Below are 9,476 nucleotides of genomic sequence, written 5' to 3' on the forward strand. Positions count from 1 at the left end.
TACCTTAAGATATCGTAAATATGTACATATTATCTGAAAAGCCTCAGATGAAAATCTCTCGCAGAGTATCCACCAGTTGTCTATAGTCACGTGCGGCGGCGCGGACAGTACGACCTCATCGTGGGTCCTGCACCGCTTGTACCACTGGTGTAACTCTTCGCGGTACTCCTTGAACCCTCCCTGACCATGTTGTCGATGGCATGGGAAATGTAAGGAACACTCAAATTTAAGACAAATTTATTATACAGTTTCATAAATAATAGATTAAGGCAATAAACTTGTTAAGAAAATAATTTAACTGTAAATGAACTTTCACAAAAGAAAATTTAATTTACTAAAATTTACCTAAAGGCACTGACGGATGAGTTTTCGCACATCATCTGTCACGTCTGCCCAACGGGGGGTGGTGGCGGGGATCAGAGATCGGCATAGGACACCGACCTCCGACGTAACCTGGCATTGTTCCCAACAGGTCTAAGGCAATCCTGTGGGAACTCTACCATCACCCTATCCTTACATGTATGTCGCTATAAAACTAACCCACGCGTGGGTCCACATCCTCGTCAGTTGGTCAACGATGCTGTCGCAAAAGAAATATGTAAGTATAAATATAACCAGAAGTTACTAAATAAATATATGTCTAGACTTACATGCAGTGCCCGGTGTATGCTCAACCGAGGGCTCAGACGCCTGTGATGTAGCATGCGACGTCGATGCTGTCTCCGTCGCATCACGGGTGGAAGGGGTAGATCTAGTGCGTGAACGACCTGATCTCCCACCTAGTGCTATGACTGAATATGTGCGAACTACGAACTTATAAATTTAAACAATGTCAGTACAAGTGTATGAACATCAATATAATAAACACATTAAACTTTACAATGCAAATAGAATATACTAAAACATTATACAAGTAGTGTTAATGGTAGAATGAATTTGTGATTATGCTTAGAGAGATAATTAAAATATGATTAGACCATTACACTATAATGCAAGAAGAATATAATAAAACTGAAAACATCTAGTAAAATTTGAAATTTTCATTACACATTGTCATTCTATATTAAATACATATATTTCATTGTACTATGAAACAACTTTTGATCAACTATCCAAAGTACTCCCTGCGTAAGTTATTGTACGCTGCTGAAGTATATGTGAAGCTGTGTGAAGCACTTAACATTGTTACAGTCAACATGCTAGTCAAAATAGGAGAAATTTGGTCTCCTGGGACTCTATTCAGATGTGTAAGTGATAAAACCGCATCTTCCATACGAAGTTTCCCGCGGTTATATTCCTCCATCAGGTCTGAAATTTCTTTGAGATTGTATAATCTTTCATCTAAGTCATCGTCGATATATTCCTCCCTACACTCATCGTCTATACCAAGTATCTCTTTGGCCCTACCAGAAGAAGATATGGCTGGAAAGTCCATTCGCAAGATCTGATGAAGTATGCTATGTGCTTCCGCTACGCACCAATTTGAGGAGGACATGATCAGAAATTGACTTAACTACAAATGTGGATTATAAACAAGTTAATTAAAGGAATAAATAATGACTTATAAAATATATATATATATATGTTATAATCAAATTATTCGAATTAAAAAATGACATATAAATCATGTGTACATTTAATAATCGTTGTCTATATCACTATCGCTTAGGACTATTTCTTCTTCACTATCACTATCGCCGATTGGTATTTCCTTTTCATTGTCTGTAATGTCATCATCAATGAAACCGCTACATCTCTAACAATGTCATGTATTATTGAGGCATCAACATGATCAAGTGACACATCATCTTTGTCCAATTGCACTACATCAATATCAACATTTGGATCGGTCCCTCTATCCCCAGATGGCATGTCTTCTTAATATGCTTGTTCAACCCTAGACATTTCATTACCCCCATTCTTGTTATCTTCAATGTCTGGTTCGAGAACGTCAAATACGTTCCTAAGCTTTATTTTCAGCACCACATGCCAAGAGTCGCCTAACTTGGTATCAGCGAGGTAAAATACTTGTTCAGCTTGGCTGGCAATAACAAATGGATCATCCTTAAACCACTTCTGATATAAATTTACACTTGTAAAGTAGTCATCAGTCTGTATTCCCAACTTCTTACTTTCAATGTCCCACCAATCACATTTAAATAAATACACCCACTTTCTCATACAATAACTCGGTTCAATAATATCCGTTAAAACGCCATAAAAGTCAATTTCTACCTCCTCATGTATTCCCTTCACAACCACCCCACTATTTCGTGTGGTCCTATACTTCTCATGCTCTTCAGTGTGGAACCAAATCTCATTTACAATATAACCTGTATATCTAGATACACGTCTATCAGGGGCACATGCCAGTGAGTAGAGTGCATCAGACGCATTCGCAGAGTTGCTAGCGCGCAACATCTTCATCTATTCTCAGATACAGAATGTAATTGTTTAGGAATTTTCTTAGGTTTAAATATTGTGCAATACAACAAAATTCTAAGTGTGGTGAGATACAAGGTGAAATCTTACATATTTTGTGAACCATTCTGGAAACTGATCCTGATGCATGCAATCATAATTTGTCGGGCATTGAGACTTCATCTCCTTGATGTGTTCGCTACACATAATTAGCACGTCATCGGCAAGAAACATTAAGATCATCATATGTACAGATACAATTATCGAAGGAAGACTTACTGTAAGTACGACTCTATTTATTCACATTTATGCAACACATACCACGGCGCCTTTACTTGATCCCCAAGGTCCATATCATGAAACATCGAGGATCCTAAAGGATGGACGTTATGTGCAAATACAGATATGAGTCCTTGTTCATGCTCCTGTCCTTCATCGGCATTCAGATATTCTTGGTTGAATCTAGTCTCTATGTCATGAAGATACATGAAGCAAAATGTCAGGCACTCATTATCAATGTACGCCTCTTGGACGTGCCCTATTCCTCACAAATCGTTTTAGTGTGTGAAGGTGTTTGTATACAAAACTACTATGTTATACTTATGAAAACATAGATATATGTAGTTTATGGAATGAATAAAAATTTTAATAAGTTCTACCACATTTCGATCAGATACATCCAACGATATTGTAATTGGCCTACAAGCTTCGCCTCGTGAATCGGTAGGTGTACCATGACATCGAAAAACGTATGTGGAAATATTCTTTCAAGTTTGCAAAGGATTACGACAATGTCCCTCTCCAGTCATTTAATGACCTCTACATTCAACGATTTCGAACATAAATCCTTAAAGAATATCCCCAACTCAATCAGCGCCGCACTGATATCCTTGCTTAGGAATCCATGAATCGCAACTAGTAGTAGACATTACAGAAGGACGTGACAATCATGACTTTTCATTCCTGTTACCTTATAGTCCGTAATGTTTACATGCCAAGATATATTTGACGCATACCCATTGGAAAACTTTATCGATCTCAACCATTCACATAAACGCTTTTTCTTTAGTTTTGTCATTGCGTAGCAGGCTGCTGGTATAGTATATGAATTTCCATGTGGTTGCAAGTGCAACTCTTTCCTTAAACCCATTGCTTGTAGATCCAATCGAACCTTAAAACTGTCTTTTGTTTTCTTCTCAATATACATGACATCCAAGTTGTGTCACAATTTCATATTACTCCAATAGGGCAACTCAAAAAAATGCTCTTCTTCCTCCAGTTATACTCTATTACTGTACGTTTCCTCTTCTTCAAATGCAGTGTCTTACCAAATCTAACTTCTCCAATGTTACTCAATTGTTGTATCACGTCTTCTCCAGATAACTCTTTTGGTGGTAGCGTATGATCTTGTTTGCCATCAAATCATCATCTTCCTGCGCCAACTATGATCGCTCAGAAGGAAGCGACGATGGCCCATATAACACATTTTTTTTACCATGCTTCAATGACAATGAACAAGTCTTAATACTACATATAGGATAAGCTAACTTTTCCTTCATGCTCCACCCAAATAAATTCCCATACGAGGGGAAGTCATTTATTATCCACAAGACCGCTGCATGCAATCGAAATGTTTGTCCTGTAAATGTATCATACGTCTGTACACCTTGACTCCACAACTTATTTAACTCATCTATTCATGGTCGCAAATATACATCAATGTCATTCCCAGGTGGCCTGGGTCCAGGAATAAGCAATGACATCATGAAAAATAACTCCTTTATACACAACTAAGGAGGTAAATTGTAGGGCATAAGTACCACTGCCCACATACTGTACGAGCTACTCATATTACCAAATGGATTAAAACCATCACTTGCAAGACTTAGTCAAACATTGCGAGAATCCTCTGTAAACCAGTCATATTGCTTGTCAAAATTTTACGAGGCTTCAGAGTTCGTAGGGTGCCTTAGTGTATTATCATCATGAACAAATTTCTCCTCATACCACCTCATATCTTCAACCATCTTGCGAGACGTAAACAATCTTTGCAATCTAGGTTTCAACGAGAAGTACCTTAACACCTTTTGAGAGATTTTCTTATGCTTGGCTTCGTCATACTTCCACCTAGACTCTCCACATTCTAGACACTCTTCAACATTTTCATGCTCTTTCCAATACAATACACAATGATTTATACATGCATGTATGAGGATGTAACTAAGGCCCAAGTCTCGCATCAAGAATTTTGCCTCGTAATGAGACTTAGGCAATGTCTTACTGTCTGGTAATGCTTCTTTCAATAAGTCAAGCAACATGTCGAACGATATGTTACTTCAACGATTTATTGTCTTCATATGAAGTAACCTTGTAAGAAAATTCAACTTAGAGAAGTTCTACACCATGGATAAAGTGGACGTTGCGCATCCCTCAACAACCTACTAAACTTTTCTGATTCGACATCACCCATATGAGGAATATCTTGGTTACTACTTGTCACTACAAAATCAGTATCCGCAATTATTCCCCTGAACACATCCCCTATGATATCTTGTATTTCGTCAATGTCTTCATCCTCGTTGTCTGGCACAATTAGGTTAGCAAGAACTTCAGTGGCCTCAACTCTTTGGTGGAACTCTTCACCATGATGGATCCACCAAGTGTAACCCTCGTCAATTCTAACTATGAACAAATTGTCTTCTACTTTGTCTTAAGTCTTATAAACTGTGTTCTTGCATTTTCGACATGGACACCTAATCCTATTGCTTGAATCTACCCGATATCGCACAACTTCGATGAACTTTTGAACCCCTTGTTTATACTGAAATTGCAGTAAATACCGCTTTAGAAGTGGGAATAAGTCAAAGTATTTAAGAGGGGGGTGAATAGGACTTTATAAAAAATTTATGATGATTTAAAATCTTATTATCATAACCCTGATTTAACAAACTCCTATCATGATATCCCCAATTTAACTCTAATGGCTTCCAAGCTAAATAGAGGATTTAATCATAAGACTTCCAAGTATTTTAACAATATGTAGTCTCGGCCTATGATGAATAAACGATACGATTGTGAGTGTGTGTGGGATGTGATTCTTATCAATTCTAAATAATCATGTTAGCATGCTTTATGAAAACATTCAAAGAAAATATATAAGAGTAATACGCAAATAACAATCCCAAACACAGTTGTTTTATAGTGGTTTGGCTACGTGCCTACTCCACTTCCGCCGGATGTACTCAACCCTTGAGTGTACTGGATCTCACTAATGGAGGTTTTAAATTAGGTTCACCTCTAACCTTCACAACCTACATAAGGTCGACTTTAAGACCTACATAAGGAACTTAGATGTGTCTCCATGAGACACAAGTTTATGCCCCATACAGGAGTAAGGGTCAACACACAACACCCGGGTTTTATACTCGACACACGAGCAAAGGATCCACATAAGGAACCTAGGGTTTTAGGTCACACAGGCCAAGGATCCACACAAGGAACCTAAAGTTTATGCCCTTCATAGGAGCAAAGGTTAACATACAACACCTAGGTTTTAGGCCACACAGGCCAAGGACCTACACTAAGGACCTAAGTTTATCCTCACTAAGAGCAAGGGTCAACACACAGCACCCATATGTATTCTCTCATCGGAGGCCTCCTATGAGGACTTAAAAGGGGTGAGAATCACTTATGACCCAATCCTACACAAAGAAATGATCAGCAGGGTCTTTGGACTCTAATGACTTATAGATAAGTAGATAAGCCCCATTAAGCACGTTGATGAAGATCTCCTTCTTAATGATGATGAAGATTCTTCAGCTCCCTTGATCTGCAACTCTTGATAATGTTCTAATAAAGGCAATGGGTTGGGTCAAGGTTAAGTTGGAATCCTATTCTAATAAATATTTTCCTATTTTAGAAAGTTAGAGATTCTAAGCCTTCAAGCATTCAAGGTATCCCAAGCTTAATGATTTTCCATTAAGGTGGTAGCTGGATGATCCTTAAATGCGGAAGTTCATTCCCCAATCCACTTTATTGAATATCAATGATGAGGGTGGGTTGGAGCATGAACTCCCATGAGAAAAAGAGTTTAGGGTAAGTAGTATGTAGGACTCTCTCAAGTCTCTCTCTATTTTTCTCACTACAGCAACCTAAGGTAAGCTCTCATTAAATAGGCAAAAAGTTTCAACGGAAATAAAACAGTCATATTTTTTACAGAGTTCAATATCATCAAGTAGGCTTCAATATCATCGAGAGTATATTCTCGATAATTTCAAATGGCCGCTCGATGACTCAAACTCAATCTGTCAAACACTTTTGAACTTTTTTGCCAACTGATCAATGATATCAAACATGCTTCGATCTCATCAGATTTTGAACTCTGATTTCATCAGATTTCGGACATAAATTGACCAGATGTCAATTTTATCGAGTCGTTTCGATGAACTCGAGATTCAAAAGTCAATGATATCGATCTTGTCATCGATTCATCGAGAATTCAGCCCAAGATTCATTTTGGTTGTTGGACATCTAAAGTCCTCATTTCGATAATATCGAGTGAGTTTTGAGAACATCGATAACAGAGTCTGATTTTATCGAAGCACTATAGATAAATCGACAAAGGCTGAAAACTTAGAGATTTTCCTGATTTTGCAAAACAGTTTTCACACCTTAAACCCTATGTTGTTTTAACCATTTTTAAGGGTTTTGTATACCTGGGTGTTTTAGGACATAGGATGTGAGGCTAAGTTTACCTTTGACGAGTTCGGAGCACACATCCAGATGAGGTAGATGCTTAAATGATCTTCCTATGGGGCTCACTTGTCTTGCTGACTTAATACTCACGCTAATTGACAAACCAGGGCACTTTCAATCTCCCACTTTGTCAATTACATGACAAAACACCTGAAATCCTAGAACAACATCTAGACCAACATCCTAAATTATGTGTACATGAGCTTTACACAATTTTACAAATATGCTATTGAGTTCACACGCAAGATTGTAACATCCAGTAGTAGTTGCTCCCCCTAACACCTGCACTACCATACATTCATAGATACACACAATTGTCTCCATGGTGGGATTTGTTCTCCCCCTTTTTGTCAGTCATTGGCAAAGTGCAATATAGCAATATTAGTTGATTGAAGTTGAAGCATACAGACATGGGAGAATCAAGGTTAAAGGAGATGGGTGATTTCACAAAAATGGATAGCAGTATAGCTTTAAACGACAGAAATCACAATCTAGTTCTCAATCCTAAATGAATATTCAGTAGAAAGCAAGCACAATTTATACCAACATTCCTTAAAGATTAGTGAATAATTGAGAGTAGATAGTCATGGCAGCAAATATATATAAATTATCAATCAGCCATAAAAAATATCCAAAATAAAAATTGCCCAAGCTTAGCAGAATTTAAACATCCAACCCAAAACAACCAAACCAAAGCTCCGACCCAACCATAGGCACATTAAAATAAAGTATTTTCCTCTCCCAGAGGATGAACAACCCCAAAATGTTTCAATCCATCATAAGAAAATCATTGCGGTCTCCAAAAAGAAATCAGTCACAATGTCTAGATATGGCCTCATCTATACCAATCCTTTAGCACTTAAGGTGCTCGAGTTTCACCATCGGTTAGCAAGTAAACTACTTGTTGCGTGGTATGCTGGAGGGCTTCAATTTTGTCCTCAATCGCTGTTAGATGCCTTTCAAAGTTGTAAAGACGCTCTTCAATACCAGCTAGACCATTCAGCAGATGACGTTCAAGTTGGTGGTCCCGGCGATTTGCGATTGACTTAGGACTATGCAATGGTGTACAATTTGATCCCCATGGCATGGGTGGATATGAGAGTTAATCATTTTTTACGCCAAGCATCTGTTTAGGAGGACTATTCGGTTGAAGGGATGAAGTTAGGCATAACTGTTGTGAATACTAGACTTCATCTTGATCGAACTATACTTCCAGATGAACAACATCGGACGTGGCTGGTTGGCCTAAATAGTGAGCAAGCTTGCATATGAGTGAGGGAAATGGCAGTGTATCCCAATGGTCTCCTCTGATTATACGATGAGTTGCCTTAGGATAAGGGATGGAAGGCATACTTGGACCTCTTGATAAACATCATATAGGACATTGAGCACGAAGGGAGTAAGATAAATTTCCTTTGCATTACATGGATACACATTAGTCCCAAAGATGCTGTGAAGAATTTTTAAGGAGGGTCCAAGGTGGTTAACATGAAGAGTGTTTTCAACATTCCTAGGAATTGTGGTGCCATGACACAGTGCTCGTGTTATCTCACCCTTACACCTAACGCATTTAGATTGCGTTCCATCACTGGGATTCGAGTTACTTCTAGGTTTAGGAGACGGCCAAGTATGATTGGAGTAATGAGTTTTGTGTGATGCAAGAGCTCTAAGCGAATACATGGGGGGTTATCATGAACAATATGACAGCTGTTGAAAAATTGATGAATCAATTCAAATTGATAGGGTCCACCAAGATTGAGTATATTTTGCCACCCTATAACTTCTAAGAGGAGATCCACTCCGAATGGTTCAATATTTTGCCACCCTATAACTTTAAACTGATGAATCAATTCAAATAATGCGCTCTGCTATTGTAACTTGTTCCCAAGCCAACTGATTAAGACGAGACTGACTTGTTTCTAGTTGTCTATTCTTTGATTTGGATGATTTGGAATGAGTAAAATCCTTACCTTTACCCTTCACCATGGTTCTTTTGGGAGGAGTGCCCAGGAAGACAGATGTAGATAAGGAGAAGCAACCAGAGGAGAAGGAACAAGCTGATAGACAAGTCTAATGCTCACTTCTCTTTTATAGTAGAGTGTCGATGATATCGATATACCATCGATGTCATCGAAAGCAGGCTTATAAAACTATCGAAGACTGTGTCGATGACCGTTGGAAAGGATCAACAGTTAATAACCAGCAGATATCCAGATAGTTGAATTTATAACCGTTAGAGGGGACCGACGGTTAAGACCTTGTATTCTCGAGAGCCGCCAATGAGATCGAGACCTGTTCGA

The sequence above is a fragment of the Magnolia sinica genome, chromosome 6 (assembly GCF_029962835.1).
Source record: "Magnolia sinica isolate HGM2019 chromosome 6, MsV1, whole genome shotgun sequence".
NCBI classification, from domain to species: Eukaryota; Viridiplantae; Streptophyta; class Magnoliopsida; order Magnoliales; family Magnoliaceae; genus Magnolia; species Magnolia sinica.